The sequence below is a fragment of the Crotalus tigris genome, unplaced genomic scaffold (assembly GCF_016545835.1).
Source record: "Crotalus tigris isolate CLP2741 ecotype Arizona unplaced genomic scaffold, ASM1654583v1 scf7180000017771.5222438, whole genome shotgun sequence".
Classification (NCBI taxonomy): domain Eukaryota; kingdom Metazoa; phylum Chordata; class Lepidosauria; order Squamata; family Viperidae; genus Crotalus; species Crotalus tigris.
The window spans coordinates 4,398,045-4,422,295 of NW_024096622.1; the positions used below are offsets into that span (position 1 = coordinate 4,398,045).

Below are 24,251 nucleotides of genomic sequence, written 5' to 3' on the forward strand. Positions count from 1 at the left end.
ACCAGGTTACTTAAAGAACTGTCTTGTCTCAATTACATCAAGCCCTTCCATCTGGTCAGGCAAGATATAATCCTGTCAGTTAAAGAATTTCAACTGGCAAGATCTAGGAAAAGAGCCTTCTCTGCTGTTGCCCCTGCCCTATGGAACATCTTGTTCTCAAACGTGAAGTTTGCTCCCACTCTTTGGGTCCTATGTAGAGCATATTGCTGTAATCAAACTGAGGTCACTAGGACATTTGTCCCTGTCCAAAGGGCCTTCCAATTCAGGATGTGTTCGGAACATTAGTTGGAGCTGGCTGAAGATCTTGGCCATAGCTTCCACCTGGTCTTTGAATGGAAACTTTTTGAATTCAAGACACTCTGAGATTATTTTAAGTTAATTATCTCTCAGAAATATTGCAGAAAGTTGATCAAAAGCACATTCTCCATGATCCCTGTCTAATGTACTTAATTGTTTCAATGATTTTTCATTGTTCCATCTTTGAGTTGTAAATCATCAAGAGACAAGTGATGACAGCATAAAAATGTAATGTAAGAGTAATCTTCAGAGCTGAAGAAGCTTCTTGTATGAGAAGCGAAATGTCGTAGAAGAAAAACAAGAAAGTCCAGTTGCTTGTTGAAAAAAGCACCTTTGGGACAACCAGGACCTGGATGACTAAGAATCTCCATAGCCATCTCAGAAGGTGACAACCACAGATGAGTTGTGTACTGTACTGTTGCCAGGAAAATTATATGAAAGTGTCCCTATGGTCACTCGGCGTCAACTATGACTCAAAAGAGACTTTACCTTAATAGGAACTATAACGCAAGAATAATCTGTTTATGTCAGAGGAAGGAAAGGAAGAAAATATTTCTCTAGCTAGCCAAGAACATGATTTAGAATGAGAACACAGCATGATAAAAACAGTATAGCCTACTAAACTGCATAGCCTCAGCACCAGAGTGGCTACTGGAAGAACAAAACTTCCATCTATCATTTCTGTTCTTGATATGCCTGAGAGCAATCCCAATATACATAAGACTACAAGCTGAAGAGAAAATAGAATTTGAAGTGAAGGTCCTCTTGGAAATATATTGTGAAAAACTACACATTTTGTATACTTCAAAATATATGAGCTAGAAAAACATTCATGTAAACTGACTACCCATATTCATTTGCTGCAGCTTCTTTTTCCCATTTTTATAAATTGTTAACTTCCAAACTGGAATCCCCAATTTTTGGATAGTGCAATAAGCAGCAAGAGGGTGGTATGTGTGTGTGATATGATGTTTAATTTTAATCCTTTGTTAGGTTAGAGCAAGGGTCTTCAAACTTGACCCTTTTATGACTTGTCGACTTCAACTCCCAGAATTCCTCAACCAGGCATGTTGGCTGAGGAATTCTGGGAGTTGAAGTCCACAAGTCATAAAAGGGCCAAGTTTGAAGACTCCTGGGTTAGAGCAATGTTTCTCAACCTTGGCAACTTTAAGCTGTGTGGACTTCTATTCCCAAAATTCCTCAGCTAGCCATAGAAACATTGGGTTAGAGGAAAGATTCCAAGAAGGAATCATCACCCAGAGAACCATCATACAATATTCTACTTCAGAACCTTCTAAGCCAGTAGATTTTATCATATTCCTTGGCAACCTCACAATGCATTCCCCACTGCCTCCACATGAGATGGCAGCTGCAGAATCAACAATGGCCTGTAGGGAATTCTGATTGCATGTAAGCAATAAATTAAGCCACCTTGTGGCTATGTCTAGATAATAACTATTAGATAATAGTTTCTGGAACACATCATGGACCAAATTGTTTTTAGGGAACCTTAGCCTCTATTGGAAAGAATGTTTTGTCATAGGTTACTTGCAAAATATTGTTTCTGATTGTCATTCAGACAGAAACATTCCAATTTGTAAGAGATGATTCTTATACTGACAATGAGACTTGGAACCATTATGTAAGCAAAACATAAGGTCAAACTGCCTTGCCAGCTTGAAAAGATTGGCGTTGTCCCCACTGAAATCAAAAGCTGAGGTGGAAAAATGCCAAGGTTAGTGGCTTTTAACTGCTTGTAAGTGAGTTTGATTTCTAAATGCAAAATTACTCGCCAAATGTTTGAAATAATGCTTCAGCCTTTTCTCTAATGCTTATTAATCTGAGTCCAAGAGAATTGCTTCTTGTTCTTTTCTAGTCACGTTTCTACTCAAATCTTGTAATCAGGAGTCACTGTGAGTTGAATGGCCATATAAATTTTCTTAAATAAATAAACCCTAGACCCAGGGACGGAAGATTGAAACAGCCACAAAAATTAGACTTTCAGTGACAGGGTAGGTACTGTTCTTTATTTTTTTCACTTATGCTGAGGAAAATCTTGTCCACAAATAATGTTCACTGGATCCCGCAAGATAGTTACTGGCCAAAAATGGCAGTTAACCAGCAAACTGTTGCTAGATGTTATGGAACTCATTGGTTCACCATGGTTAGTTTCAGACTAGACTGGTAAAATGAACATACCTTAAAGGAGCCATGGTTAACAGGGCATCTAGGGCTTGACATATTCCAAAAGGCCTCTGTGATATTGAAAAAAAAAAAAAGCTGTCTTTGGATACTTGACAGTCAGCATCTCTTTCCTGTAAACTAAGTGAGGCTAGAATATTTTATAAAGTGAGCTGCTCTGTGCTGGTGTGGATGCTTTGTTTGCCAGAGACCTACTGACTATTATACCTTCCAATCATTGTTATGAATAACCCTCTACTTGTACAATTGGTGTAACCCTCTACTTGTACAATTGGTGTATATGGAAAATTTTCTAGGAGAATTACTGTTAGGATTTATGTTTTTGAAACTGGCCACAACTACATTGAATATTTGGAATCCAACAAATGCACCATACAAGATAATATAGAATCTCAGGTGTACATACAAGTTTACAAATATAATTATTGTCTTTTTTTTTTTTTAGATGCACTGGGTCCCCAATATGTTCTTAGGAAGTTATTTCTTCATTCAATGCTTCCTCTCTGTTGGATTACTAACAAAAAACCTGAGGCTATTGTAGATTGTACATTGGGTGGGGTTGCTATCAATTTTATTTATACAGAATACAACCTAACAATATGCATTATTTTGACTTGGGATAAGGAGAAGTAGAAAATTTACATATTCTCAGAGCCATTGTTTGCTGGTTTCAGTGGTAGTCAGATAGACTATCAATTAATTTCCTAATAATATAATTTTTATATAGTTTCATTTCCTACAAAGGATTAGAATTTCCAGCAGGAGGACCAACTTAATACTGCAATGAGATAAGCTATCAGGATAATATGGAATGACTGTTTTGTTGTGCATATTCATTGATTTCTATAAGCTTTATCCAAATCACTATAACATAAGGAAAATAGCTTCACTGCTTTGAGTTTGTCATGGCTTTCATTTCTTTCAGGATCTAACAAAGGATTCTGATAAAAGTAAGTTTCAGCTATTTTTTCACAGGATGATCAGTATTTATGATGTCTAAATACCGTGATAAATATTCTGATTACTTAATGTAAACATCTGCATCATCACCTTCCTCTTCTCCTACTTGGCTACTTAATTGGCATGGCCCTTCCAGGATTAAGTTCAACAAAGCAACTCGCAGCTCCTGTTAACAATCAGAATTTGAAACCATAATTATTTGTAGGTTTCACATTTCAGGTAGCGCTAACTTGAAATGATGTATGGCATTTGCAGATTACTCCTAACCGCAAAGGAGCTGCCAACTGTAGCTAAAGAGGATGCTAAGTAATGAGGCAGCATGTATACTTACGTTAGCCATTTGGAATGGGCTCACATGTTGTGTCAGCATGTCTGATGACTTCCATCCATCTGACAGTAGAGTTGTGAGCTCTTCAATCAATTAGCTTGTCCAGAAAAAGAACTCATAGTGTTGCAGGGCTCAAATGGTTTTAGTATTTTATTGTGTTACCAATAAAATATCTGAAATAATAAATATAAAAACAAATAATCTATAGCAAGGGACAGGTACTAGGGCAGAGGTCCCCAACCTTTTGGGCACCAGGGACAGGTTATGTGGAGAGAGGTTTTTCCGCGGACTGGAGGGGGTGTGGTTTTGTGTGCTGCCTGCATCCTGCAGATGGGGCTTTGCTTGTTTGTACGGTCTGGTTGATGGCATGCCACAGCCCGGTACTGGACCACAGACCGGGGGTTGGGGACCCCCGCATTAGGGTGTACATTAGTTCAGTTAAAAAGGGGAAAGGAGATTTGAGTGTCCCAGGAAATTGATTTAACATCTGCTTGCAATTCCTTAAAGGAGCTGCATCTTTTCTGGGATAGCACAGCTGTCCATTAGTTACACAATCTCATGACAAGACACACTGAAAGCATAATGTGGTTATATTCATAAAATGACAGCTATGCTCATTTTCGGAAAATGACTGCAAAATAATTTTCTTTTTCAAGCAATTTTTTTTCCTGTCATCCTTCTGGCCCCCAGGATGGTCTATGGTCCCAACCTGAGTTTGGTGGGTTTTTCTTTCCTTTTTTGGGGCCCCTCCTGAAAACTGCTGGACTGCAGGTATGGTCAGCCTGGTGATGTAGTCCAGACAAGAAACTCATCCCAAAGTACTAGTCTAACTTTATTGTAAGATTACTTTAACAAAATCTTGCCAATCTGAATGCACATCTTTCCCACTCCATCTTTATAATCCTAAAAACTAGAAAGGGTCCCTTCTAAGAAGTTTGCCATACCCCCATTCATTCTGCAGACTCAACTGCTGCTTGTCTGACTGTGACTAGCCTGCAGCTCTTCCTTCTGTCTCCTAAGGTCATTCCCATAAATCACTGGTAGTCCTCGAATTATGACAATGAACCCCAAAATTTCTGTTACTAAGCAAGACAGTTGATAAGTGATTTGTGCCCCATTTTATAACCTTTTTGCCATGGTTGTCAAGTGAATCACTGCAGTCATTAAATGAATCATGCTGTCTTATGAATCTGGCTTCCCCCATTGGCTTTGTTTGTTGGAAGAGAGTTGGAAAGGTTACAAATGGTGACCACTGGGATAGTGCAACTGTCATAAATACATGCCAGTTATGAAGCACCCAAATTCTGATCATGTGATCATGGGGATGCTGCAATGGTCACAAGTCTGAAAACCAGTTAAAAGTCATTTTTTCAGTGCCACTGTAACTTCAAATGGTCACAAAACAAATGGTTGTAAGTTGAGGATTATATGTAGGTAGCCGCATATTTTTTATTATCAATATTATTATACACACAAAATTGTGAAATCAGAGTTGCCAGTTCTTTAAGTAGTGTTAGCCTTCATATGCATCAAGTTCTTCCCAAGAACCTAGGATGTGATAATGCGTTGGCATGATATATATGTGGATTCAAACAATGTGGCTTTTTGTAATTGACAATTGTAAATTCTCTATGCAGTTTTTAAGAGCCATGCAAGTTTTCCTGCTTGAGCAGGGGGCTGGACTAGAAGATTTCCAAGGTCCCTTCCAGCTCTATTCTATTCTAATTCTAATATTTTGGTATGGTACCCAATATGCTGGAACTATTATGACCAGTTTATACTATAATCTTTCAATTTCAATTTCCAGATCTTGATACTTTGTGATCTTCTCCAACTCTTTATAATCTATTTTACTATCCCCTGCTATTGCCACGTCAATTATCTACACTTTTTCTTCTTTTCAACCACAGTTATATCTGGTGTGCTATGAGCCAAAACTTTTATCATCTTCAGAAATCCCAAAATATTTTAAACTGCTCATTCACTTACTTTTTCAACTTTACATTCCCACTAATTTTTCATTACTGGTACATGATCATTTTTACAGATGTTCCAGTGAATCATTTTGGTGACTGTGTTATGTCAGTTTTTTATAATCAATTTGTACAAAAAAATTCCACAAGCTGAGTATATGATGTTTCTTCCGCTTCTTTCCACAATCTGCTCTTTGAATCATTTGATGATTTTTCAATTCTGACCTTGATTGCATTTATTCTAACAGCTTGTTCTTGTGCAACTAAAATCAAGCCTTACGTTTTTGATGTTCCAGTTGTAAACTATTGCGAGGTTTTATCCACTTTCCTCAATCTTTTGTAGAAATTGACGATGTAATAATACTTTTCCTCTCAAGTATTCTATTTGTGTTATTACATTATTCTGATATTCAGTTTTTGTTTCCTGTACATCTAGTATCTTCTAGTTTTTAACTTGCATCAATGCTTATTCTTGGCTATTAACACATGCTTTTCTTCTTTGATAATTTGTTTGACTTGAAGTAAACCTCTGCTTTCATTTCTGCGAGGCAAGTATAATATATCAATATCACTATGAGGATGTAATGCATAGCGAATAGACATCAGTTTTTGTTGTTTTTTTGGCCAAAACTGTCCAGTTCAGTTTGTGTCCAATTAATAATTTCAGCAGTGCATCATATCACAAATACGGCACAGGTACATTCCTTACATCTGATATAAATTTAAGTGTTGAAAGAGGAGTGTCTTTTAACAGATTTTGACATCATTCCTTCTTGCTGCTTTGAGCTTGCATATAAAAATGCCTCACAAATAACATTACGGTAGTTGCTGAGGCATATAATATCCTTGACAATGTTGGACAAGGTTTGAAAAACTGTTTGCTTTTTACTGAGTCAATCCCATTTGTATTTCCTTGTGCTTCCCAATAAAAACACTTAAGAGTTACTTCTGGAAAACATGCATACAACTGATTGACTGAACCCTAAAATGGGCCCCCATTGTTCACAGGAATTGTCAGTTTCTGGGAGACTTAATGAAATGTAATAAGTCTGTTGCTTTATTTATTGATTTTATTTACCTGAAAAAACAATCAGAACAACTTCTATCTCAAAAGGACATCTTGCCAACAGATTATTTTTGGGGGCAGATCTACAAGCTTTGGCAATTGAGTTACATTGACCAAGTTGGCTCAGTAGTCCTAAGAGCTGTGAGTCTAACACATCTGGATATCTCCAGAATGAAGGAAGCTGTTTTAAGCAATGTCTGTAGAACACAAGCAAGTTCTGCTCAGACAACAGCAGGCAGAATGTTAAAGACAGATTAGGGATTTGACTTTTTGGAAATTTTATCTGGGAAAAAGTGTACAAGACCAGCCAACTGCATGACATTTTCTTCTTTTCATTTCAAATGTAATCCTCCCACATCTACAAGATCCAAAGTTAGGATGAGCTTGCTAATCAAAAGTGGAGGAAATTATGACAGAAAATGAAGCACTAGCAGCGCAGTAGGGTCCTGGAAAGACCTCCGAGGAACATTATGTGCCCTTTCTCTTTCCAAACCTTTAATGGAAAAAAAATATGTCATAAAGGTGCCATCTTTAGAAATGTCACGGGGTGCACTGAATGTTCTGAATGCTTATTGTTACAGACAAAAAAAAAGTTTAAAAATGAAATATTCTATAATTGGAATGCTGCCTTGGAAAAATAGTCTTTTTCCAGTTCAGTCTTTCTCCTTTGTATTTTATAAATCTACATTATACATCTAAGAACAAAATGCAATTGCAATTTGTCCACTAAATGAAAAAACAGTGATTGCAGGCATTAAAGTGGCTGACTCAAGTTGAATTTAGTGCACTCCTGGTACAAGTACTGGCGTTTCATGGGACTTTTTAAGTCTGTATCAGTACAGATGAGTCCTTCTTAACCTGCTGCTCTTCTGATGGATCTAAGTGATAGTTTTCACAATTACTAGTTAGAAAGCATGTGTTTGGAATAGCTAGCATTGGAATATTGAGTTTCATAGTGTTCAAAAGGATGGTCAAAAGATTTTGCTGGTTCTTTATTTTGCTTTTCCTTCAGAATCTTATCAGTAATTAGAAGGGTAGAGTAGAGTAGAGTAGAGTAGAGTAGAGTAGAGTAGAGTAGAGTAGAATAGAATAGAATAGAATAGAATATTCTTTATTGGCCAAAGTGTGACTGAATACAATTAATTTGTCTCCAGTGCAGATCCATTAAAACAGACGAGTCCTTATTTGTTTTGACCCTTTTATTTAATAAATACATAAAGACATATAAATTCATGCATTGCACAAAGCTGTAATATGAGATATATTTCCTGGATGTTTTCACAGGACAAACTAACTATAAAACTGTACACATCCATATCTGCAGTGCTCCAGAAAGAATAGCAGTGAATTGCCTAGAAATGGGTAAGTGTTCATGTTTAAGCCTATTCCATGGTGATAAAGAGGGGTAAATGGTGATAAGGGGGGTAAAGCAAGCTCACTTAAAGCATTCATGGACTCTGCTTCAGCAGCTTAACATGCTGATTATTGTGAAGTTGGAATTAGGAAATTCTTCCCAGTGTTAATGCTTGATGGGGAAACACTTCCATTGTGATCTGAAGGTACTCTAGATTGCTGGCAATTGCCAGATAAGCAGATGGAAGCTATGGCTTGGGGAGTTTTTGCCCAGCTTCAGCTAACATACCAATTACGGAACTTCTGGGAAAATCTGGCGAGTTTTGGTTTGAACTACTACACTTTTTATGGGGTTACCTTTGAAGACCACTCAGAAGCTGCAGTTCACAGAATGCAACAGCCCACTTACTGATGGGAGAAGCTACCAATGCCACAAAACGCCAGAAGAGCTAAGTCACAAATAGGTGTCTAACTACAATTCAAAGTGCTGGTTATAATTTATAGATGGTTACAGTGCCATTGTTACAGTTCACTTAGTGACTGTTCGAAGTTACAATGGTAGAGCCGAGCAAGACACCTGACTGCCCGCCCAGCGGTGCTCTCATTTCCCTTCCCCGCTACCACTTTTCTAGGATGGTCACGTACTACCTGCTAGGTGCCAATGTACCACAGGTGGTACCCGTACCACTGGTTGAAAAGCCCTGGCTTAGGTCACTTTTGGGGGGGGGACTTTAATGTTTGTTTTTACAGAATCTATATGTTGTAAACCTCTTTGAGTCTGTATTCTGCAATAATCCATTTTCACTGATAGCAGCTTGGTTACTACATTTTGTACCAGTTGTAGCTAACAAGTCATCTTCAAGGGCAGCATGCCTAGACCCCATTGCAATTCTACAATCTCATGGCTGGACAGCTAACAAAAGTTTCTTATTCACTATTTAAGCATAGTAAGAAAGGAAGGAATAAAACATACCAGTACAGGGACACTAATACAACTCTTAATTAAAACAGGCTCAAATAGCATCCTAGCTCAACCCAGTTATTTTAAATACGTTAAATTATTGCAAAACATCAATAAACTTCTAATCACCTACTAAAGAAAGCCAGACTTAGGAACATTCTGTTCCACTATCTTTCTTACCATAGCTGTTCTTATTTTGCCTTTTTCAAAGTAACACAACTTTATCATTAAAGGGAGAAAGAAAGAGATGAAATACTGTTACATTTGAAGAATGTTTAATTTCGTCCAGAGAGAGAGAGATGCTTCTATTAGTTAATTCAAAATGGATGGTTGCCTAGTCCTAAATACAGTTGCTTTGGTTACCATTTGCTGGGCATAAAAACAGTTATTCAGCCAGCAAGGAACACCCCACTCTACTCCACCCACTCACCCATTGCTTGTCTAATATCCTAAGAAGGAAGCAAAGGCAGATGCCTGCCTCCTGTTCAGACAGACTGTAACTGCACAGGTTGCTCTCCCTTTGGGATCCAACTTGTTCTGCCAAAAATGTGTAATGCCTTGTCCTATCTATAAATGGTATGAACGTTGGTAGTTCTGACCATCTAATTCATTCTGGTAATTCCTGCAAAATAATTATAGGAAGGGCTTATGCTGGTGATATTTCTTTGTTTTCAGTGTTTGTATATTTGCAATTGATAAGCAACTTTTCTTCCAGTAGTTCCACAGCTATTGACCCTGGTTCTCAGCCAACAGTCCTCAGTCCTATAGCCCATATGTCATCAGATGTTTAGGAACTTCAACATCTCACACATTTATTGGCCTAAGTGGCAATGGGTGTGGTATGGGTTTCTGTAGTTACGTCTCACTATGTTGTTTAAGGGAGAGACACTCTAGATTTGGCTCCTCTGATAAAATGTGTCCAATTCATTCTAGTGAACACTGAAGACCACTTATCTTATTAGATAAGCAAATGTCCATATTCATGCAATGGTTAGTATATATTGATGTCTTTATATCACTCATCCTTAACCTGGTGCTCTTCCTTAATTTTTCACATCTCCAGCCAGCACCAGATTAGAGAAGACAGGTATAACCAGCTTAAAATGAAGATCAATATATCTGGACAGCATTTAATTACGGAAAATGGTTGTATGCCAGAACAATGATATTAAACAACTACCTAAAACTGGCTTATTGCCTCTACTCTGAGATTGTGGACAAGCTTCTCTGGGAGATACAATTCAAAAACAGTTAACCACTGATCAACGCTATGAACACCACTCCCTGATACTTGCTTCTTTTTAGCTCCAGTGGTCAAATAGTCAGAATGAGGATTTACATACATACTAAACTAGCAAATAGCTGGCCCTAATTCAAATTAGTTTCCATTGGTTAGACGTGTTTGTTTTGTTTTTAATTTTCTATCTGAAGTTGTATACCCTTACACAGTGAATGCTTGTCTTTGTAAAAACATAACGTAAATGTGATGTTATTGTAATTGCTCGCCGAAGCTCAAATGCCAAGTCTTGGGACCTCTGCCCTTACTGCGCATTGCCCAGGGATACTTAGCAGCACAATGGCCATGGCTGGCAGTAATCCCTGTAGTGGGAAATAGATTTCTCTTACACTCAATGGGAAGATTCATTATTCAACCCCCTCCAAACAATAGGGGGCATTTCATTCAAGAAGGAAAAGCAGACCCAGAAGGATAAGGAGAACTTTCATATCTTTAACCTCCATCTCCACCTTTCATCTTATTAAAAGTATATATATGAAAAAAATGCCAATTTTCAGGTGTTTTGGATGACTTACACTTACTATTACTTAGGTTAGAATGACTGTGCTAAACCATAATATAATTTATATGATTTATGACACAGCATATTTTATGTTCCCAGCCAATTATTCATTTTACTCATGGTTAAGTCAGCTCTGGTTTACTGTAATATACAAACTAATCTGATTTAATAAATTCAGGTCTGCAGGTTTCATCTGCCTGTTTGAAATACCAGAACTACAGTGAAATAAAATACTTCATTTGTAAATCCGAACAGCCATATAAAAAATTACATTAAATAAGTCTTTTTCCCCAAGCTAAACTTGAACAGGGACTGGATCTAATATCAACACAGTTCTATTGCTAGAGGTGGATTCTCCTGTTTCCTTAAACTTTCCAAGATTTTAGATGATGGGAAATGAACATTAGATTCTTTTATGGCTTCTATGACAAAGTACCTAATGAAGTGGTTAATGGATACTAAAGTTGGGGGGAAAACCCTCTGGATGATCATGATATAATTATAATTATATAGATCCTAAGTGTCTGTTAATTAGCCTCCCTCTTGCCTATTTTTATTTTACCTATTTTATTGAGTTTAGAGGCCTCCTGCTTCCCATTGACTCTGGAGAGCTTACAGCTTGAAAGGAAAGAATAAGGTATGAACATTTTTATATTTGGGTAAGAAAAATTAAAGGTTTAATTTGGAAAGATGTAAATGCAGAAAGGATCTAAATAGTGTTGAAGGAAAAGTCTTCATCATGGTTCAGTCCAAGCCGGGAATAAACAACATGGCGACTGCTTTAGAAAGAAGGTTGCAGTTTATTGAAGAGGAGAGCCAGACAGAAAGATGGCTCTGGAAGAAAAGAGAGAGAGCACATGTAGGAAGTGCGTTTTTATACCCTCTGGGCTCTTGAGGTTGTTTCCTGTTCCTGTTTGAAGCTTTGTATTTCCTGTGTCATGTATTTTGACCTGAGTCTGAGTGTGCCCCTTTGGCATCTGTAGGTTAATCCTATTATGTCTTAGAGTTTGGGTGGGGTATATATATATTAGGTGTCTTTGTCTTCCTAAGCTTCTAGCTGGGGGCTTCCAACCTTCCTGGATTATTTACATCTGCATTTCTACAGAGCTGGCTTCTGCTTGTGGGAGAGAGACTTGGGGCTATTAAGAAAAACTGGGCATGCTTTTCTGCCTCTTTAAGATCCTTTGAGGAAATATAATATTCTGCCCTTTTAATATTTCCTTCTCTGGGAGGCTGACTTCCCACAATAGCTTAGTAGATCACAAGCTGAACATGAGCAAAGAGTGTGATGCACTGACATCACATGCTACACTGATTCAAAAGAAGTATGCTGTCAAAATCAAGATAGGTCAGTATTCCTCTCTATTCTGCCTCAGCTAGTAAATATTTCAGAATGTTTGAAGGGTAGTTTTCCCCATATTTCCCAGGGTGAATCTAGTTACAATGGTCTTTTTGTAATTATGTGGGATAGTGATTACAACAGCTGCTTTTAAGTAATTGTTGGTGTATTAGTGAAATACATCCCTTGCTTATGAGGGTCCATTCTCAAGATCCAGCCTCAAAGGCAGTTACCATCTCCCTGATATTGGGTTGTTCCAGATTAGTACATGTTAGCAGAGACATCTTTTAAATCTGTCCTTCAAACAAAAGGAAACACTTTGCGCACTTGTTAAATTCAAAGCAGAATGACAACAAAATAACTTTTGAACTACTTTCTGCTTGTAGTAGAGTAGTGTAAGTTCAAAATTTCAGAACACTTGAGAAAGGTGATGTAATAATGACACAATATCCAATTTGAGGCACTCAGAGTTGGATGCCAGCCTTATATCAGTCTGGAAGAGATGCTTAAGGAGGAGTCTTGCCCAGTCATTTGGAAATGGTTTGAATTTTTTGGACCTGAGGAAGTAAACATGTTCCTTGGGACTGTGGGCTCAGCTACCTGAGATCTGTGCTTTTCCTGGCTTGTTAAAGTGGCCCAGGGTTGTTGTTTTACCAATTAGCATAGAAATTTAATAAAGTATTCCAAATAATGCATTCTACAGAAGTCAATGACACTATATTTTTAACAAATTACCATGTGAACCTGCTTTCTTTTTGTGTAGTACCTCAGGGATCCAAAGAATTGCATTCAGTTGTGTGAGTAGGCAGGCAAAAGAATGTGGTTAAAAAAACACATATAGTTTGGATTACAATTTCCATACTGCAGTTTCGTAACATGAGCATATTGTTAGGATGGTTGGAATTCAAATCCAAAGCAAGTTAGAGAAAACACAATGTACCCTAGCTTTAGGAGGAAACCTTTTCAAAAGAGCAAAGTCCCAGAGAAGAGACCTTGTTGTCTTCTACGTTAAGCATAAGAATTTAGAGGCAAGCATTCCTCCCCCCCCCCCCCTGCAAGCTGGCAATTTTTTTGCTTGTCTCTAAGGCCAACATGTTCCTGTCATAATGCAGTCAAACCAACTTTCACACTGCAGAAGTCTCTTTCTTAATACATTAATTTACAAATTTTCTGATAATTTCCAAGCTCACTGAATTTTTCAGAAATGGTCTTTATCATAAAACAGCCCACTTGCAAAGCATTACAGAGAGCTGTGTTTGTCCATCAGGGGTGGGGGAGAGGAAACAACTAAATTCTTCAGCTATGTTCAAATCCAAATTCTGTACCACCAACTCCCCATAAATTAAACTGAAGTGCAGTATCAGCAGGAAGCTATCAAGAAAGCAAGTCCACATCCATAAAGAGAGAACATCGTATTTTAAATAACCTGTCATTTACAAGATCTGCTGGGATACTCTGATGCCATTAGTAACAATTCTCCTGTTAAGATCAAAACACATCAGTTTCCAAACAATTCAGGCAGGCAATAATATTCTACTTTTAAACAGCACAACTCAAACTTGAATTACAGAAGGCATTGTACAGATACTCAAGATATCCCATTTTGCACTAAAGGGCAATTATACAGAAGACTTTCACCCCCTAGTGTTACATTCTCAGGATTACAATTTATGGGGGCAGAAAAAGAATCCCAGACCACTTAGTTACAGATCTTTGTCTGAAGCTTGTTAGCTTCCTAATATTGGAATTACAGCTTCCAGCTAGGTGTTTGACCTGCTGATGAATTCTTAAAATTGGAACCTCAAAATATCTGAGAGCAACTGGCTAAGAAAGGCTGGCACAGGTATTTCGTTGTTATTTGAATATCTAAAATCTCCATTTTTTTCTGGGGAAAGTAGATCCAAATACAATCCAGATTTTATTACGATAATCTTATTACTACAATATTCCTATTTCAGACACACACACACACACACACACACACACACACTGATGATTCTGTTTTAAAATAATTTTATTAAAGTTTTTAATAAACCTAATAAAAGCTAATACAAATTAAACTAGAACAGAAACAAGTAAAAAAGAATAGAAAGGGGCAACAAAGACAATAATAAATAAGCAGCATCACATGGAGCATAAGCTAATATGATGTTTCACCCTTCTTAAAATTACATATAAAACAAACCCATGTTGGCTTTTGGTTAAGACTTTGTTTGCCTCTAGGTGTACACTGATTCGTTGCCTGATTATCTTTTCCAGAATCTTCCCAGGTAGTACTTCAACCTCCTCAAAAGGGCCTCAATGCCATTTTATAAAAACATAAGTGCCCCGATATATTGAAACAGAGAACCCTTAAATTCAGCATGTTGATGCTACAAGTAATATATGGCAGATTACGAATAACCAGCATAGGGTACTGGTTAAGGCCAAACTAGCTATTAGTTTGGAGTGTGGTTTGACAAGCTATTGCCTTTGCCTGTTGAAGTCTCATGGATTTCTCAGAAGTAAAACTTAGAATTCAAGAATTATTAAAACTAAGCAAGCTAATCCTTGCCATATGGTTTTAAAATTGATTATTTCCAAAGAAAATAAGCTTTCTAAAAGTGCAGGGTTCTGTCTTATACCAAGCAAACAGTTGGATTAGATGACTTCTGAGCTTCTTCCAATTCAATGATTCACATGACATGATGTGTGTGTGTTCCTGCCCAAACTCAATGCAAAGGAAATAATTGTATTCATGGGAAGAGTCACACAATTCATTTACCAATCATAAGTGATCAAAATTTGAAAATCTGTGGCTTACTATACTGGACCATATCCAGGAACTCTTGAATTCAAGCCCATTCTTAGCCTTTGAGTTAGCCACTATCTTAACTTAACCCAATCCATCCTACTTCACAAAGAGGAAGGAGTACAATGTACACTGCCTTTAGCTCTCTGAGGCCAGGCAGGCAATAAATGTAACAAATGTATAAAAGAGTTGTTGCATATACTAAGGTTGCGCAGACTTCAGATTCAACAGGCATGTCTGCAACTCTTTAAAGCTTTGAATTGAAGATTGCACAGCTATTACTCAGATGGTATAATTTTTTTTCAACCATTAATCAGAAATATTTTCTTTTTATTAAAAAGCAACAATAGATTGCCACTTTTAAATGCTTCACTTCATATAGAAAAAATTATCTCCTACAATAGAAAAGCTAGCAGATAAGAAAGTAATATGCCATCCTTTTCTTTTTTGCTAGAAATATTATAGAGAAATGTGCATGTTCATTCATGCCAATAATCTACACTTCCCCTGAACTCAGAACTGCTTCAACAAAGAGTTTGACATCCAACAGCTTAATGAAATGTAACATACTACTGTATTATTCAGTGTTCCCATGTGTCAAATATAATCTCTTCCAAAATACTTCATTGCAAGTTCCTTTTATTCTTTTCCCCAACAATTGCTCTGTGTTCCATGGCCAATGAATACTCTTTGTCCTTAGTGGGATGAGAGTTTGTGGGAGGAGAATAGTATATATTTTAAAAGTTCTTTTCAAAAAGCATCCACTATAATAAACCAATTATAGTTAACATAAACCACCAATACAAGCATTCGTTTCAATATTAAAATCTAGCACAGTACAATCAAATATCAGCTAATACAAGGAAAAATTAATGAAATTAATAGATCTGTATAAAAATCTATAAATAAAAAGCTTGCCGATACCACTAAGAATGATTTTAATGAGTAAAAGTTCTCTCTCAAGTAATATACAGTAACTGTAGACAAAGATTTTGATATCAACCTTAAATAAGTTGCAAACCATTATGTTTTGCTAAGCCACAATTTCTTGAACAATTCTCAGTTGATCTCACGATCTCAAATAGACTAAGCCAGAATTCATGGTTTACAAATCATAGTAACTGATACAGCAGACTGAGCTAAAACCAAATTATCTTTTTTTTTTGTAATGCCAAGCTAAACTATATAGCAAAATTTTATAGAATGGTGGTGAAGTTCAGAAGCAAGCCACTTGGAATCTGAGTAGCTATTTATTTCCTACTTTTATTACTTTTATAAATAACTCAAGGTGGTGAACATACCTAATACTCCTTCCTTGTCCTATTTTTCCCACAATAATAAACCTGAGAAGTGGGTTGGGCTGAGAGAGTGTAACTGGCCCAAAGTCCCTCCATCTGGCTTTCATGCCTAAGGGGGGGGGGGTTAGAACTCAGAGTCTCCTGGTTTCTAGTCTGGCTCTCTAAGAAAAAAAGAGAGCATATAAACAGAATGTACAGGTATTCCTTGACTAATGGTCATAACTGAGCTCAAAATTTCTGTTGCTAAGCAAAACAGCTGTTGAGTTTTGCCCATTTTACAACCTTTCCTGCCCCAATTGTTAAGTAAATCACTGCAGTTGTTAAATTTTTAACATGGTTGTTAAGAAAATATGGCTTCCCCATTGACTTTGCTTATCATAAAGTTGCAAAAGGTGATCAATCACATGGCCCTGGGATACTGCAACTATCATAAATACATGCCAGTTACCAAATGTACAAATTTTGATTACGTGACCATGGGAATACTGCAACGGTTGTAAGTTTGAAAAACAGTCATAAGTAATCTTTTAAGTGCCATTATAACTTCATATGGTCACTTAATGAATGGTTGTAAGTCAAGGACTACCTGTATGAAGCTATGCATATTTTTAAAAGTAAACATATAGCAAAGGCAAAACACATTCCTGTACTTGCCACTAGATCCTCATTCCTTCCTTGACATTCTCTGCTCTGCAAATGAAGATCTTAAGTCAAATATTCTGGCTTCACTTCAACAGTCTATTCTCCCAAGATATTCAACAATACAAATCAGAATCACTAGAAACAATAATTAAGTTTCCTCTAGGGTCAGATGTTTAAGATGCAATAGTAAAATAGTATAATGCAAAGCTTGCAAACATTTAAATAGCTCTTAAAGATAGAAAAAGCTTTAAACTGCCATATTTTTTTTCTGAAAAAAAATTTACACAGCTGAAAATATATTTTGGGGCAGATAAGGAATTGAAATAAAAAATCAATTTTATCATCAGTTAAAACAGTGGTTCTCAACCTTTCTAATGCCGTGACCCCATAATACAGTTCCCCATGTTGTGGTGACCAAGTGGGTGTGGCCACCAACAAGAGGGAGTAGGACAGCTAGGGAAAAGGGAAAAAAATGGCGGACAGCGTGGTTTGGCGACCCCCGTGAAATGGTCGTTCGACCCCAAATGGGGTCCCGACCCACAGGTTGAGAACCACTGAGTTAAAAACTTTTGCTGTAACTGAGTATATTTAGTGTGAAAAAGTAGAGATGTTTGCTAATTTTGTTCAACAATCTCATTATTTTCAGGATTTATGATTTGGCTAAAATATAATAAATATTGATGTATGTGGAATCACAATCACACAAGCTAGATAACTATGTAACTTTTTTGATTTTGGACTGTTAATAAACATAACTCTTCCAAAAAAGATAACATCACAAGAAACCGTACACTGATAATTTCCTTACTTTCCTTTCAGTAGTCAGCTCAGCCATACAATATTACATATATTAGTTTCTACATATTTGCACACTACATTAGTCATATTTAAGAGTACCTTAGTGAGTTTCTCTAAGCAAATATGGCTGAGCATATTTATGCCTGAATATATCACACAAAATCTCAAAATTACACATGTAACAACAAGCTATTGTTTAAGAAGAGCAAGGAGAACATCACAATTCTTGCAGCAAAAATAAATTAATAGGGTTTTCCTCAATCGCAGCTCGTATAGTAAAGCCCGCAAACCACTAATGCGCCCGGCTTGATTTAATCCCGGTCTCTCCTGCTTTTGCTTAATAGCGTTCATTCTCCATTGGCAAATTGCTCCTCCAGCCGTTCTTTTTCATTGGATGAGGAATTGCTTAAAGGCGGCGTTTTCGTGAGTGACAGCCGGCTGGAGCAATAATACGCTGCGCTAATCAAAACTCACCCTTCCGAAATAGGTCGTGCTGTAACTAATGAAGGGCGTCAAGTTGTCGTGCTTTCCGTAGACAGGAGTTGGTAAACAAGTCCCGATAATCAGGGTTTGGCATCCCTGTGGAATCGCCCCTGGGCAGCGAGCAGTGTGGAGCACGCAGGTGAGATCCTCAGGAGCAGCTGTCGGCGCGCGCTCCGTTAAAAAACAGCCCGTCCTCTTTCGTTTGCATCTACTTCCTGGGCCGGCTTCTGGGAGACCTTGACTCGGGACGTTTTGCATTTCGGCATCTTTCCTGAATCAGTGCAAAGTTGCCGCCTCTAGGGCGCATGCAGTGCAACCCCGGTAGAAAAGGGTCTTCATTCAAGAAGATAGGGGGAGCTTTCGGTGTGAAAAATGGCTCTTCCTGCGAGCATCCTTAATGGGGCCTTCCTTCGGAAGTAGATAAGATTAAGGCTGCAGCCCTCGGAAGTGGCAGTAGTTGAAGTCTGGGACTGGAAGCAATTCTCACTGTTATTCTCACTGTTAGGAAGAGAAACTTCCTAACAATGAGAACAACCAGTGGAACAGCTTGCCTTTGGGAGTTGTGGGTGTGGCATCACTGGAGGTTTTTAAGAAAAGACTGGACAGCCACTTGTCTAAAATGGTATAGGGCAGGGGTCTGCAACCTTGACAACTTTAAGACTTGTGGACTTCAGCTCCCAGAATTCCTATGCTGGCTGAGGAATTCTGGGAGCTGAAGTCCACAAGTCTTAAAGTTGTTGAGGTTGCAGATCCTTGGTATAGGGTCTCCTGCAACTAACAAGTGACAAGCCCAGGAAATCAGGAAGACTATGACCCTATAGAACAGTGGTTCTCAACCTTTTTAATGCCGTGACCCCCCCCAACCGGTTGTAAGTCGAGGACTACCCAACCGGTCGTAAGTCGAGGACTACCCAACTGGTCATAAGTCGAGGACTTTCCCTGCCTGGGAGCGCCGTGCATGCGTGGTGCTGCCCCCTGCACCTGCCGAGGCCTAGCTAGCAAGGGTCAGCGATGGCGCAGGGCAACCACCGGCTGGGCTACCAACTGGCCCAGCCTAGGCAGGTAAGGCACCCGCCGGGCCCCACGCGCACCAGCAACCCTCCCTGCACTCGCCGGCCTCCCACCCCTGGCCCTCTTTTACTTACTTTTAGTAGTTGCTCAGCAGGGAGGGAAGCTTTCTTGCAGCACCGTTTGCAGACTGGGGCTTTTGGCGGTCTCAGCAGGGCAGAGACAGCCTGGACAATTCCTATTGGCTTTTGAAAGCCAATAGAATTAGACTCTATTCAAGAGAGTCTATTCTATTGGCTTTCGAAAGCCAATAGATTCTATTGGCTTTTGAATGCCAATAGAATAGAGTCTCTTGAATAGAGTCTATTCTATTGGCTTTCAAAAGCCAATAGAATAAGAGGGAGTAGCACAGCTAAATAAAAGGGGGAAAAAATGGCGGACAGCCTTGTTTGGCGACCCCCGTGAAATGGTCGTTCGACCCCAAATGGGGTTGCGACCCACAGAATGAGAACCGCTACTATAGAAACACTCCCGTGTAGTTGGTCAGTTGAGCTATTGTAAAACATGAGTCCAGTGCTCTTTCAGAAGAAACCCATGTTTAAAACAGCCTGATTACTTAACAGCTGACAGGTACCAAAGTATGTACACCATGCAGCCTCACTCCCTTGCCTAGTCAAACATAACAGCTTACAGGTCCAAAAGAGGAAGCAGTGGCAGAGGGGAATACAACTCTTTACCCACCAAATAAACAAAGCTTTGAAGTAACCCATCCACTTTTGTATTTTGCTTACTTTTCCAGCCTGGGAATCAACTGTCTGGAGCTTTTCAAAGTTTTAAGGAAGGTTTGAAGATGCCTGAACAGGTCTAGCCAAACTCTGCTTCTTCTACAGTTCCATTCATGATTAAGGAGAATCATTGGTTAAGGAGAATCATTGGTAGATATTTTCCTGCCAGTTGGTGACATTTATTGAGGGGAGAGGAAAGCAAAATCAGGGAATCCACCATTTCCTTAATATGCCCTGCACACAATAAACAAGGGTATCATCATTAGGTGGGACACTTCCTTTAGCACACGGGTGTCAAACTTGCCACGTTACATAATGTGTCGCGATGTATCGTGACTCTTTTTGCATTGCCGGCAATGGTGTGGGCATGGCTTCGATATGATGAAACTGGCCCACGGGCCAGCAGTTTAACACCCCTGCTTTAGCAGGATACAGATTGACAGTGGAAACAGCAGGTTTTATGCTGGTATTGTTTTCTGATGGCTGAAGGATTGGTGAATGGCTCTTTAACAGAATCATTAAAAGGAGCTTTTTCAGGCTACAGGTCAGTGTAATAGAGTTCCTCAACCTTTGGGGATTAGTGGCAACATTTGGAATTTTGAACCGTGTTTTGGATATATTAACAAAAACTAGTGGAATGAGCCTGAATTCACAAAATGGCTGCCATATGTGAAATAAGCTAACAAATACCAATCAGAATGTTATCTGCTACCTTCTCTACCTACTTTTCTGAAGGATGCTTCTTACAGTTACGCTGTTTCAATTTTCAAACAGCATTGGGAAACAACTTTTCTATAATCTAAGAAAGGTATGAAGTCATATTTGTGACTCAAGGCATTTTGGATAGTAATGATAATACTGAAATTTGCCACAGGTTAGTTTTTAATCAGATTTGTTTGTTAGAAAAATACAAAATTAAGTGGGACAAGGAATCTGGCAGGCACATTGACTGCAAGCCACACAGGTACTTGAATTGTATTCACTAAATGTGGCGTAAGCCTTGTTGAAAGTAATAATATTTACTTTCAAATACTCATCTTTGGGTGTTGATATTAGGCTTTATCTTTCCACTTAAAATAAACATGAATTAAAGATTTGCAGTCTTAACATTTATTAGTTTTGCTTTTTTTAAAAAAAAATCTTTCAAGCTTGACATTGTTCTTGGCTCAGACAAGGCCACCTGTATATTGGAATTTAAAACTAATGGAAAATACTTCTACAGAGAAAGGATGTGGTTTATCTTTGCAAGCAGAGAAGTTCTATTGTGTTTTTAAATAGATAAACTAGATCTGCTCAGATCTGTTCACTCTAAATGTTTTTTTTAAATCATGTAATATTTTATTCTTATCAGACCAGTATATTTTCAGTAGTAATTTGGCTTCTGGCAATACCCACTAATACTTTTTTTCTACTTGATTTAAACCAGGGATGAATATAACTCAAACTTTACTATTGTGTTACTTTTATTAGAATTCCAAGAGTTGCTAACAAGAACCAGGTGAAAAAGCAAAAATGTAGGTGGAACTAGGTATCTGCTGTATCTTATGAACAATTCTTCAATTCAAACCTGGATCTAGGCTACATTTTCTTTTTTCCCCAATAAAAAAATATTGTTTTTTATTTTTATTCTTTTTTTAAATGTACACTTCCCAGAGCCTTTTGGAACCAGTCAATGCCTAAGTAAACTAATTGTTGATTGCATATTCAGCCAGATATTTAGACTGGATGTTGCATTTTTAACCTCCTTTTGAATTCCTCTTGAAGACCTGGGATAAGCAAATGTTGTTTGATGGTGTTAGAATTATATGGTTGGAAGGGACCTTGGAGATTGTCTAGTCCAGTTTCTTGCTCAAGGCAGGAGTCTTCATACCAGCTTGGACAAATAATTGTACAAACGTTTTTTTGAAACCTCCAGCAATGGAACACCCACAACTCTGGGAAGCAAACTGTTCCATTGCTTAATAGTTTTTGCTGCCAGGAAATTCCAGATTGGATCTCCCACTGACAAGCTTCCACCCATTGTTTCTTGTCCTACTCTCAAGTGCTATAGACAATAAGTCAGTGCTCTCTTCCCTGTGCAGGCTTTCAAGTATGGGAAGACTGCTATCATGCACAAGTCTTCTCTTCATGAAGCTAAACATACCTAGTTCCTTCATGGGTTTTCGCTTCAGATTTCTTATCATCTTTGTTGCTCTTCTCTGTAATCTTTATAGGACATCAGCATATTTTTTTTGTGTTGTGACCAGAACTGGACACAGTATTCTAGATAAGGCCTCCCCAGTCTGGTCTAGAATGGTACTGTACTTCTCTTGATCTTGATACTAACCTCCATTCATGCAGCCCAGGACTGAGTTGGCTACTGACTCATCCTTAAGCAGTGTCCACGAGGACACTTTGAATGCTCTCATCGGTACTACTGTTGAGCCTATCCTGTATCTGTATACCTGATTTTTTTCTATCTAAGTGCAGGACCTTTCTTTTTTTGCCACTGAACTGCATCTTGTTGGATAGGGCCCCAGGTTCAAGTCTGTCAAGATCTTTCTGACTCTTCTCTGTCTTCCAAAATGTTAGCAATTTCCCCTGACTTTGTGTCATCCCTTTAGATTTTTTATGAAAATGTGTTATTGTCATAGAATGTAAGCTATTACAAGCAAACATTTCCTTTTGCAATTAACTGATAATGATTCTATCAATGCCAATAGTATTTAAGTAGTGCTAGTGGTATTTGTTGCAGATATTCCAATGCACCTTTATTGCTACTTTATCATATTGTTATTTGTAGGTAGTCTGTGGAATCTTCTTGCAACAGCTAACTAGGTGGTTCACTCATTTCTTCACCTTCTTTGCAGAGTTGGCATTTGCTGTCTCCTCCTGTTTTTTCAGTTCTGGCTCTATATGCATTTGTTTTTAAGGTTGGTACTGTATGTAACTGAAATTAGCCCTCTGTCTCTTTCTTCAACTTTCTTCAACTTTAGCCATTGCCAGGTCTTTTTGGTATTTGCTTTGCCTGCTATTTTGTATGTACTGGCCAAGTAATACTTTGCCTGCCATGTCTCTTTTCTAGACTTTATTTGGTCTTTCTTGTAGGCCAGTTTGGTCTCTTTCCCACTGCCCCTCAGATATTCTTACAATGCCCTTTTTTTCTTATTCAACTGTCTGTGTACTTGCAACTTTCCATGTCCAACTATTTTCCTTGGTAAGTAGAGTCTGACGTCATTGCTCTGAGGCTGAGGGGCATGATTCATTATAATTATTTTCCTGATCTTCCTAGTCAGAGCTTTTAATTCTGCTTGAGTCCAGGCCACTGTTCCAACTGTGTACGTAATGACTGGAATTACCCAAGTATTAATTGCCTTGAAGGTATTTCCTTTACTGAGTTTGGGCTTTAAGATTTTCTTCACTCTCATGATGTATTCGCTTCTAACCTTCTTCACTTAAATATGCTTGATGTTGTCATCTTGAAGAATACCCAGATATTTGTAGTGATAATCTTGATGTTATTTCCATAGGGCATCTTTATTCCTTCAGTATTCACTGTTTTTCCTTTGTTGATGCGCATTTGTCCTGTTCAAACTCCATTGCAATATCTTGGCAGTACTTATAGATGGTGAAGAGCAGCAAAAACATATTTTCCCACTAGTTTTGTATAGCTGTATACATGTTAATTCTTTCCTGCTTTGTTCTTCACAATTGAGAGTTGTTTTTATATTAATAGCAGTAGCAATAGCACTTAGATGTATATACCACTTCATAGTGCTTTACAGCCCTCTCTAAGGGGTTTACAGAGTCAGCATATTTCCCCCAACAATCTGGGTCATCATTTTACCGATCTCAGAAGGTTGAAAGACTGAGTCAACCTTGAGCCGTTCAGAATTGAATACCTGGAGTGAGCAACGAGTTAGGCTGCAGTACTGCATTCTAGCCACTGTATCACCAGGGCTCAGTTAATATGTTAATATGTATCATTCATCCTAACCATGGTCTATAACTTTCACATAAAATAACTCAGAAGAGGAAAGGGAAAATGCACCATGAAAAGAATTGATTTCCTGCCGTCTTTCCCATTGATTATCTTTGTGGGAAGCTGGCATTGTGGCTAAGTGCAACAGGGCTAAAGTGGCCGTAACTTTGCCAAATTTCAATCCCAAGGGAGTAATGGATCCTGGAC

The 24,251-nt window shown here is 38.2% G+C and overlaps 1 protein-coding gene across 7 annotated transcripts in view; it reads left to right on the forward strand.

The window, feature by feature from the left end:
• PSEN2 (presenilin 2) overlaps positions 1-24,251 on the forward strand; it is a 51,865-nt gene that overhangs the window by 8,075 nt on the left and 19,539 nt on the right. For 3 of the 7 annotated variants that reach the window (XM_039341735.1, XM_039341740.1, XM_039341741.1), the window contains exon 1: positions 18,295-18,429. The exons of 1 other annotated variant lie outside the window; for it this stretch is intronic. The gene's annotated coding sequence lies outside the window, so the exon portion shown is untranslated. Of the gene's footprint in view, positions 1-8,110; positions 8,189-11,519; positions 11,577-18,294; positions 18,430-20,097; positions 20,234-24,251 lie in introns of those variants that run through there. 3 more of the 7 variants (XM_039341736.1, XM_039341737.1, XM_039341738.1) reach the window with 3 other exon arrangements.